Below are 11,914 nucleotides of genomic sequence, written 5' to 3'. Positions count from 1 at the left end.
ACATCAAGGAAATTACATAAAATTGGGAAAGGTGTCACGGGACCGGGCTCGCTAGCCAGACGACCATGCCCTAGACGTGTCCGGTCCCACACCTTGTAATACCTTATTTTTATTTATTATTTCCACCATATCATGGAAATTACTCAGTTTCAGCAAAACCTTGAATTCTTCATATTTTCTCACAGGTTGCTCAAATGCGCATCAGAAAATGTCAAGACTCTCAGAAGTGAGACATAAACACTTTGGTGACACGAGCATATTACCTTGACCGAACAAGGTTGGCTCTTTGGCTTGCAAGAGGCCAGTCCCACACATTTTCATCATTTGACCTAATTTGTTCACATTAGGTTCAAACTCTTCCAAACAACTTGGAATTTCATAAAACGATCGTCAGTCGGTCCCATGACCAACCAAGGCCGGTTTCATGACCCCTTGGTCGGTCCTTCATCTCTTCATAATTTATTAGGTTTTATCACCTAAGGTTCAGATGAGCATCATTTTAATGAAGGATTAAACCAGCATTTAATCATCTTTTCACCAACTGGTCTTCAAGAGACTTTGGTATTTTTCTCACTTGAGCATCTGAGCGTTACATGGTCGACTCATCATCCCATGTATCCGGTCCCTCTTTCACCCCGTGGGATTTTCAATAAATCATCAATTGATCAGCAATGGATCAAAATTAGGGTTTCGGATCCAAAGCTCTGCAAAACATAATTCTGAGCAGATTCAAACACTAATAATTTTACGTTGATCCCATGATCAACATTATAATTAATTATACTCGGTTCAGTTACCAATATTTTAAATTAATATTTTATTTTGGTCGTGCTACCAATAATTCATCAAACGAGCAACATTTGCTCAGATGGGCAATTAGGCAATTTTTGCTCAGACTAAGGAATATTGGTTCAACTATCAATATTCAACAATCCATCGAATGAGCCATATTTGCGCACCTTAACTATCAACATTTACTCGAGAATTATACCTCTGTCTCAACAGACACGTTCAATTCATGAGTCTTAGAACATTTGTAAATCACGTTCGACTCAGCAATATAAGGACTTATCGTCCCATAAAGTCAGCAACTGACTAACTAAATACACGTCTGCCTTGCAGACTCCACAATCACGAGACATCAATTGTATCACAAGGGGGGATATTTACTAGGGTTTTGGTCTGGCGGTCTACGGCGCGTGTGTTCATACACACGATGAGAATGTGAGCAAGTCGTGCAATCAGTTGGAGGATTTAGCAAGTAGTGGATGGAAAATCAACCAAGTCTCCGCACGATGAGCAACTGGTTTTAACACGATTTCCAATTCCCCACTCTTTGACTCTAGCAACCGTCACACTTCATGGGATCAAGGTGTTTACAATTCTAGCAATATAAATAAGTCTCTGAATCATGATTGAGAAACAAGACAATCTCTCGTCAAACAGACAACAAGAGATTAAGAAGTCAACATCTGAGAAATTACTCTCAACAGAGCAAATTCAATCAATCAGAACTTATCTTATTTCTTCACGCAAAATACACAACACACCTACAATCTTCGATCACCATTGATCTCACACATTTTTCAGCTTCCCTCCTACAGATCGACCCATCCTCTCTTGTGACCAAATTGACTCTGGAACGGCCATTGTCTTGGTTTAGGCCGGAGTCCTACAGATTGATCTCTCGAACTTAAAGCACTCCCTTCTTGCAGTGCATCTGTGTGAGGTTAAAAATTTCGCACGGTTCAAGGAGTCTCCTCCTCACGGTCGTCTCCTCAATTCCGTAAAAACCAGCAAATCGTTTTTCCCCATCTACAGATAGGCGACCACAATGGGAGATCATTCTCTGGGTTGCAGTCTCAGTTTTCATAAGGATGGCTGGTCTTAGGTCTGGGTTATTTACTAATTCGGGTTCAATACCCGACCCTAATATTGCAAGCTCTAGTGGTACCGCCAATGCCACTCCTCCGGCGCAACCTACCACTAACACTCCCCCGGCGCAACCTGCCACTACTACTCCTCCAAACACTGGTGCTCCGGTGATCACCCCTGTAAGTGATGGCATTGGCGCCATCAACCATCCACTCTTCAATCGGTCTTCTGAAAAAATCAGAGAAAATACGCCTACCATAGACGATCTCATGAAGGTGCAAGAGACTCTTGCCAAGAATCAAACTGACATGGCTTCTACTCAGAAGGAACTATGCAATTATCTCAAGACTCTTACAGACAAGATGTCAGAGAAAACTCAGGAGAAAGGAAAATCTAAAGAAACATCTTCGGACGTTGATCCTGAAGTCACTCCAATCCATGTAGTAGATGATGAAGAAGTTCCTAAATCTAAAGCTTCAGAAATCCTCCAGCGAAGGAACAGTCCAGTTTCATCACTCGTGAATACTTAGAACACCTCTTGGAGGACCTTGGAAAAGATAAGACTTCGTCTGTCCATCGTCACCAACCTCCGTACCCTGCTTCTACGCAAAGGATTCCTCTGCCACCTCTCCAATATTCACCCTTTATGATGGAACATGCAATGCTCAAGAACATGTTTCTCGATTTCTGGAAGCATTGGGTGAACATGAGCACAACCATGTTGTTTGTCTGAAGGAATTTTCAAAGTCTATGAAAGTCAGAGCATATACCTGGTACAACAACACTGCACCAGGATGTATCAAAAGTTGGGGGGAAATGGTTAATACTTTCTACAGAAAGTATTTCTTCGTTTCAGAGCAAGTTACCCTCTCTGATCTCGGAAGAATGTTTCAAAGGAGCAACGAACATCCTAACGACTATGTGAAAAGGTTCAGAGTTCAAGCTTTGAATTGTTATGATCCAAATGTCACAAACAACAACTCGTGGACTTGTGCGTCAATGTAATGATTCCAGTCTATAGAGCTTTATTGTAAAATCTCAGGTTCCAGACTTTCTCAGAACTTCATGAAGCGGCTAAGAGATCAGCAACTACTGCACCTGCTTTATTGGAGAGAGCTAAGACTGCAATGACTGAAGAACCACGAAAAACTCGAGGTAGCAGACGTCTAATCAACAAACAATACAACCTCCAACCTTCCACAAATGTTGTTGCATAATGGAGCAGACGAAAAACCGAGCCACAGCACAAGATGATCGGTTGTCAACCGTCAAATATAATTTCACTTTCTTACTTAACTACAATAATATATTAAGTGGTAGGAAAGAGTTCGTATCCACAGAGAGGCTTTTGTTGTTATGTAATTTTCAGTTTCTAAGATAACCAAGGGGGATTTTTGTTTTAGCAAATAAAATAAAGTAAAGCAAAGCAAATAGTTGGAATAATCAATAAGGAGAAGATATTGGTCATGGGATAGTATCATTCACAAACATGTATTTTCATCAATGACTATAATTGATATTTTAATCTCGCATTTATTAAAAGTCCTAGGATACCTTGATCGCAAGAATATCCCGCTAATTCCCTAATTTCATCACAACCACGGTAAAAGATGCATATGTGAATTCTTTCTAGAAAGCAACCTAAAGTGTAAAAGCACAATTAAGTTTAACTCCCTAAAAGCTTTAAGATTTATGGAATAAGACTATCAAAGCAAACAAACGTGTAAAAACACTAATTCGTTTTAACCAAGGTTATGATTCATATGTGACTAGTAGGATATATCACTACAAGCACTACCCACAATTATGCTACTTAAAATCAGGGACAAACAACTTTTTCGTATTGAAAACCCTAATATAGCTCTAGATATGAAAGCAAATCGGATTGCTTCCGGACTCAAGCAATCAAACAATCAAATCATATGATAAAATAAACCATGAATCATAAACAATAAAGTTGAGATAAAACTAATTCATAACATGCTTGAAAAATCAACTTTTATCCCATAACCAATAATTGTATTTAGTTACTCATAATAATGGAATTCATCATAATCATAATCAATAAAATAAAGAAGATGAAAACAAACGAAAGCAAACCCTAAAAGAAGTTCTCTCCAAAGCTCCAAGTAGAAAATAATACGTGATCTCCAAATAGTTGTAGAAGTCTTCCTTTTTGTAGCTTTTCTTGTCTTCAATATTAGGTCAAGCTTCAAAGGTCCAATAGATAGAAGTCCTCCAAGCCCATGTGTAAGAAAACCCACGAAGAATTTTGTCCAAAAAGTGTCACCGGAAAACTGGTAAAATATGGCCGGAAGTTGGCCGGTAAGGTGACCGGACAAGTGTCTCAGGTAACCAGAAGTTGTGTCGCCGGTCACTGTTCATCATGTAACGGTTAACCGTCAAAGTAGACAGCTGACTAACGGTCAAACACCTGAGTCAGGTTCTGAATTATGTGAGTCAGGTACTGAGTTATAAGCTAACTCAGCTGACTTAGTTACCAAAGCCATCTTGCACTGCACTGTTCATTCCTGCACCATCTTGGCACTTCATTCTTGCAACCCTTCAACAACATATCCTGTCTTCCATCACTTCTACCCATTGCAGTTCAATTTCTCCTCAAAACAACACCAGAACCATCACTGCAGTCTCTGCAATTATCCATCATCTTAATCTCTGTTCTTGACTGCAACAGTCTTCATAACTTGCACTCCAAACTGCCCATATGCAGCTGCACAACTCGACAGAACTCCGTGACCTGCAACTGCTTTAGTTCTCAGCACTGCCAAAAACATTGCATTCTTCCCTGTATTTCTTGCATTCCAACACACACCTACAATCTCAGACCTACGATACCAATAACCATCAACAGCACCATCCTCAACTACTCTGCATCTTCTCTCCAATGTCATCAGCTTGCTCAATTCCCATCAACATTTCTCTGTAATTGACTCTTCTTCTCAGCTCTTTTATCCTTGAGCTAAACTTCAACTTCAACCATTTGCAGCTTCACAACTCTGCAATACCAACCAGTCCACCTGATGATCTCCATTTGAGCTTTGTAGCAGCTCATTCTCAATGCCACCAACAAACTCCAAAAGAAGCAACCCATATAACTTACTAATTCAAACCAACATTGACAACCACCTCTTCTTGTCAGTCTCTTTTATCCATCTCAGGTGCAGAGCAACATCACCAGAACTTCAGCCTCAGTATCATCTTGACTTCCTCATCCCATTAGCAGCCACACCAACCTTACCAGACTCGGAACCAAGCAACAACACACACTCTTCTCTCTGCATTGCATTCAATCATAACCCTTGTACTCCATATGCATCCATGACTCATAAACATCACCATTGCAGCAACACAACACCACTAGAGACTCAACTGAATCCATTCTTCCTTGTCTGAAATCTCTATTCAAAACCCAAATTCATTTCTTCTTTCGATCTGAACCTGACTGACCCCTAGAATCATAAAGACCCATTTACTTTTCACCAAAGAACTTCAATTTTTTCATTTGAACCTAGGATTCACCTTTAATCCACCATTTATCACCAAACCCATCTTATTATTATCAAGATTGAGCTAAGCTTCCATCTGATTTATTCAATTTATCATAAACCCAGAGATTCAATTCAAACTCTTCTGTGCTTCTTCCATTCACTGCTCCAGTACCAGCGAATCTTCTGATTCTCTTATATCATCACCAAATTCATTAATCATCATCACCAGCAACTGATAATCATCTTCCTGTTCTCCTCGGCATGAAATCACCATCTCAATTCGCGGTGATTGAACCCTAAATTTCATCTCTTAACTCAAACAAATACCCTTAACCCAGATTCAAACCCTAATTTCGATTTCTGCTTCTTCTTACCAATGAACAATAGTTTCTCGATCTCAGACAGCTTCATCTCGTCGATCTTTAGACATCGCCGACTCCATTTCCTCACCTTTCTCATTTCTCTGAACATTGATGGAGTCGCCATCGACTTCAGGCAGAGAGAAAACTGAATGATGGTTTCTCTGAAATTTAGGTGTAGGTAATGATGGAAATTACTTAAGACACCCACAAGAGTGAGTATGTGCCACCACGTATGGCCTCTTATCCTCCACTGTGCTCCCGATAGCGCTTGCCTGTTGAACGACGATTCTGCCCTCCTTACTCCAAATGAACGCTTTCCGAGTTGTTCCACCAACAGTAACCATATCTTATTTCTCATATTCACTTCTTCTCTTCAATTTCTTTTCATCACTAAAGTTATCGTGCTTTTCAGACAGAAATTTGCATCACTAAAGTCGACATACTTTTCAGACAGAGATGAAGAAATAAAAGCAAATAATGAGAAATAATCTTCCTCCAACACTTTTGCACTTGAGATGAGACTTTTGGGCTGATTCTTCTTCTTTTGTTCCAAATGACTCCAAAGTACCTAAACACTCAAAAGAAAACATAAGATATATAATTTACAAGAAAAATAGCAAAAAAAGCATAAATACTAGATATAAAATTAGGTGTTTTAGACACCTATCATAAGCATACTTCTCTGACCCCTTCGAAAGCACAAAGAAAGGATAATCAAACTCGAGATGCACAAGCTCCTACCCAACACGCAGGGAATGATCAAGAAGCACCTGATTTTCCTTTTCCCATCAAAGGGGTGATTGAATTATTAGATGTCTGGGTTCAAGACGCTGCAATCAAGTTACCATATGTCAGGAAAGAACCAACTGAAGAAGACATGGAAAATCCTCGTTACTGTCGTTTTCATAGATTCATCGATCATCCCACAAAGGACTGCAGAATCTTGAAGCGCATATTCCAAGAAAAGGTCGAATCAGGAGAACTCAACTTGGGGACTGAAGGAGTACACAGAGATCCTCTCCCAGTCAGAACCTTCTCTCTTTCTGAACCACCTGTCAAGGAAGCACTTCAATCCTTAATCGAGCATGTCTGCGAATTACTATACTTATCAAAGGCTCAAAGAGGAGACATGTTTGCTGCATTGAATCACATCGTGCCAGGGAAGCGTTTATTAATTCAAGAGACATTTCCTGAGCCGCCTTCAACAACAGAAAAGAAATGTACGACTGGGGACTTCTCACCACAGTCCATCTCAAGGGAAACGAGTTCAAACGAGCGTTGGTTGATGTTGGCACTGCTATCAATGTTATCCATTTGAAAACTCTCAGAGCTGCTGGTATCACACGACAAGAAGCCATTCATGCTCCAGTATCAATCACGGATCATGAAGGGACACCTAGAGATGCTTATGGACACATTACTCTCAAGGTGAACATAAACTCAGCCTGGACAGAAATAAAATTTTACATAATCCCAGAAGATCCAGGGTATGATATGATCCTTGGACGTACGTGGATTCATGATGGAAAGGTAACTCCAACACCTTCAATTGCACATTTTTCCATCGAGGAAACCTCTGATTCGGAAAAAGAAACAGAAGATACGTTACCGTTTGAATATCTGAAGGAAGTCAAAACCTTGACGGAGATGACACAAAAGCCTGAAGAATGCAAATGCTTTCATCAAAAGGTTTCGCGCTTCAGGAAAGTCTAATTCCTCCTCATGTGTCCATATTATCAGTTTTCAAATATGCTGCTTTGGTTCGAGGGCTTTACTCCACCAACAACTTAGCTATTGCAAAATGCTATGAATGGATAACCTCACCTCAGCAATATTTCACTAAGTGATTGGTCGCAAAACCTCTCCGAATCGAACACCTCACTAATATAGTAATTGCTGAAATAATGGCTGAATTCAACAAGCAGTATCCCAAATATTCTCCTTTGCGCGAATGTCCATATGTACCGCAAAATGGGGGGCTTCAACAACATGGAATTCCACTGCACGGAGAATTCCAAACCAACAGAATATATTCAGGGCGCGGACGATCAAGTCTAACAAGTTCCAGGAAGGAGATCTAGTTCTCAAAGCAACTAAGCGTAACTTTCATTCTGCAAAGAACCCCAACTGGGAATGACCTTTTATGATCTCTAAGTCTGTTGTTGGTGGATACTACAGATTGATAAACATGGATGGCAAGGCGAACGTGGCAGTAATACACGAAACATGGCTCAAGGCATTCGACGCCTAAGATATTGGATCTTTGAGGTATTTGGGTTCAAGGCACGAACGCCCAAAATATCTGGATTTGGCATTTAGGATTTTCTTTCACTGTATTTCAATTTCCTCCAAAATGTTTGCAATACTTGCATTCAGTAATTTGAATCCACCAATTTATAAAAATTCAATATACTTAAAGAAAATCTTTATCAAATCCAAAGAAAATCTTCAATCATCTACTTATAAAAAACAATCAAAACCATAAATAAAACCTTGCATCTCTCATAAGTTCAGAAGTTCAAGAGATTATGAAAAAGAAATCAAACAAAATCAGCAAAGAAAGATTTTTACTCCTCTGCATCCTTCAGGATTTGTAAAGCCGCCTTCTCCATGTTCAGCTCTTCCGTCAGCCTAGCAATCTTGTCTTCCTTCTCCATCATTGGGAAAGGGTATGTTATTCTCACATGAGTCCTTGATAGCATCATCTTCTTACGAAGCCACTTCACGTTGAAGCCAAGTCTCTCAGAATTCTCCATATTGAACTACCAATCAAAGAGTACATCTGGAGTAACAGTATTTTTGTCCCTAGCGCATATATCACTTACAACACGCAAGATAACACTTACTTGCATTGTTAAAGAATAAGCACGCTTGAGATCTCTGGTAACGATGATGTGACCAAATTTCCTCCATATCTTCTCGTACAAGCAAGCATATCCAATAGGAACGTTGAATCCACCAACTAGTTCGTGGTATGGGAGTGACGCATCAAATGGAGGATCAAAATCAATCCTGCACTCGGGTATTCATGCACCACTATACGATTCTCAATTATTGGAGCAACTTCTACGGTCATGGCAACAGTTTCTTCAGTTTCTTCTACTCGTGGTTCGACTTCTTCCGCCACTGAAGCAACAACAATTGAAGTCTCAGTTTCCTTAATGGTTTCAGTAGAAATCCCCTCATGGACTTGAATTTCAGAGGTTGTTTTACCTTTATCAATAACCACAGGTTTGTTCGAATCATCATTATTGGTTCCATTATTCTCAACTTCGGCATTTAGTACCTAATACGAAGATTACATGAGATTAGAGCAATCTAAACATGGAAACCAAATGGAATCATAAACTACAATATACAAGTGGTCTAACATCATAAAAGTTCATCATTAGGCATTCAAGACATGAACAAATAGCGTGAAAGCCATAAAAACACGTTTTACAACAAGCTCGTCTGAGAGGATCTTACACTTCCCTGTACAAAACGACAAACTGGGAGCAATTGGTGAAGAATCTAAGGTCTATTATATACCATTCTCTTCGTATGGATGTTATTTACAACATATTAAAATTTCATAGCAATTGGATGAGCGAGTAAAAAGGTGTGGTCAAAACATTGGACTACATGACAGCTGAAAATCTTCTGAAAGTCTCCTGGAAGTTCACTATTTCGTCGATTTCGAACCTAAACGCAATCAAAACTTAAAAATCTTATTTGCTAAAGCTTGGGAATTTTCTGGGCATTAAGATACATGGGTAGATCGCAAAAATACGACATCATATGAAGATTTTATGGCGTTTTTGCTAAAGGGCTGAATTCTGGAATTTCTGGTGACGTATTTCGGCAAAACTTTTCGTATATTCACATTAATTCTCATTCATTCATTCATTCATAAATCAAGAAATTTATGCTTATATGGATAAAATGCAAGAGAAATACTTACTTGGGTGGTCTCTGAAGCGTTCAAAAAACCTGAATTGCCCGTATCAACATCAAGAGCACCATTGCTTCCATTCGGTGTTGGGCTCTGGGAATTTTTTTTATCGCCATTTTCCGAAGATGAACGAACATCACCAGTACTCTCCACTTCCATGGAAGCATCCTCCTGGATACATTCTCAATAATTAGCATTTTGTCTACAAAGCATCATTATTATTAATACGAAGAAATACTTACGACCTCTTCTTCATCACTCAAGTCAAAAACTGTTTGCCCAGCAGCAGAGAACTGAAGACCGTCAATACTCGATGGAGTGAAGTTATGCAACGGAATACCAAATATTGGTTTTCTAATCTTAAAATTGCAGATGATAAGAAGTCACAACAAAAGAAATATTGACAACTCACCAAGGAAACAACTGGGGACTTTATGGTATTCAGTAACAGTTTATAATTTTTGCTCCTGCCTTCTCCGCCATGAATAATCGCTTCAGTTTCCGAGAAGTCTACATGGATTCGAGGTCTCACATTACGACCATTCTGTGGTAAAATTGATGCAATGACTAGAATACAATTATCATAATTTTATGAAGAGTATGCAAAAGGTACATACCTGTGAACATCCTGGAGACGTCTTTCGTTTATCACCACCAGAGAGATGCTTCAATCTTGGTCGAGTAGAAATCATCTCAACATAAGGAGGATCTTTCGCCGGAGGTTGACCAACCATCCCAAAATCATGTAACTGCTCAAGTTTTTGATTCTAAAAGTCTAAATAACCTGGAGTTACATACGTAATTCTCTCAGAGCAAGGGAACTAGTAATTACTTCCTTCCACATGCGTACGGTCTAAATGGGTCCTAAGTTGCTCGACCAATGGTTTCCTTCTTCGAAGAGTCGGAACACACTGATCCATACCCATTTGTCAAGCTGCTCTATCAATATTTTATTCCTCCACTGAAAGTTCTCCATATATCGCTGATATCAAGTGACCAGGAGTGCAACTCAACATAAAAGATCTCTCGCCGTCGCTCAGACCTGCACCAGACGCCAAAGCCATACTCTCTCCAGTATTAAAAGTTGTCAGCTAGGAAATATAAGAAGGAATTGACACCCATGGGCGAAAATCGAACTCAGATTCATTATCTAACACGTCAATGAGACGTGTCTTGAACCGAGGCTGCTTTGTAGACCAGCGCATGATCCTGGCATTGTCCTTCTCAAAGGAAAAATGACGAGCATGGTCCTTGCAAGATGGTACGTGGAATAGGTGCGCAATTCTTGAAATTTTCCCACATCAAAGCTTGAAGAAATATCGTATTGGCATATCATTCGATCTTCATGAAGCCATTCTATACACTGGAGTCTATAATCAGGGAGTCCAAGTTAGAGTACAAAGAACCCAAGAATAGGCTACCTATCGGAAGTTGCTCACCTTGAGCCATCTTGATAGCAAAGGGAATCACGAACGGCTTCAACAAATTTCCAATATCTTCAAATACGTCTCTGGACAACCATAAAAATAAGAAAGCAACAATAGATAACATACCGTCAACGGGACTACCGGGAGCCTCATCTATTGGCCACCAGCATGTTAACCAGTGAGCATAACAACACTTGCTGGAAACCTTGTTAATCCTCTCTATTTCCGCTGCCAAGATTTTAGAAACTGCCGTCTCCTCAGCTGAAAGACCCCCAGGGAGATTGCCTGTGATTGGGAGATGCAACAAAGCAACTACATCCTCTAAGGTGATAGTAAATTCTTCCCATCTGCATATGAAGGTATGATTCAGAATGCACCAGCGAGCAAGTAGATCCACTATACCTCGCACATCATGAAAATTTAACAAGTCTCCATATGCTTGAATATCCCTTGTTACTTGTGCCTGGTTCAGCATAGCTCTAATGCGGGGGAAACCCAGCATATGTCTCGCCCATCCAGAGAATTTTTCTAAAGGTCGTCGAGAAAGCTTAAACTCTATGATTGAGCAAGGAAAAGTCCTCGCTCAAGACAAAATCGGGTCATTGTCTTAGGAGTCACCAATTTCTTTTGAGTAACATTTCTGGGATTTATCAGAAGACGATACGCTGGGGTTTTGAGAAGTTTTTCGTTTTCCTGCCGAACCTCAAAAAACGCATCATCTATATTCAGAACATTCTTGATTCCAGGTGTTTTTTCTTATTCTTCACCAACAGAAGTCTCATCCATGCATGTATCGTCTCTGGAAAC

This window comes from Papaver somniferum, chromosome 11, assembly GCF_003573695.1.
Source record: "Papaver somniferum cultivar HN1 chromosome 11, ASM357369v1, whole genome shotgun sequence".
Classification (NCBI taxonomy): Eukaryota; Viridiplantae; Streptophyta; class Magnoliopsida; order Ranunculales; family Papaveraceae; genus Papaver; species Papaver somniferum.
This window is presented reverse-complemented; position numbering follows the sequence as displayed.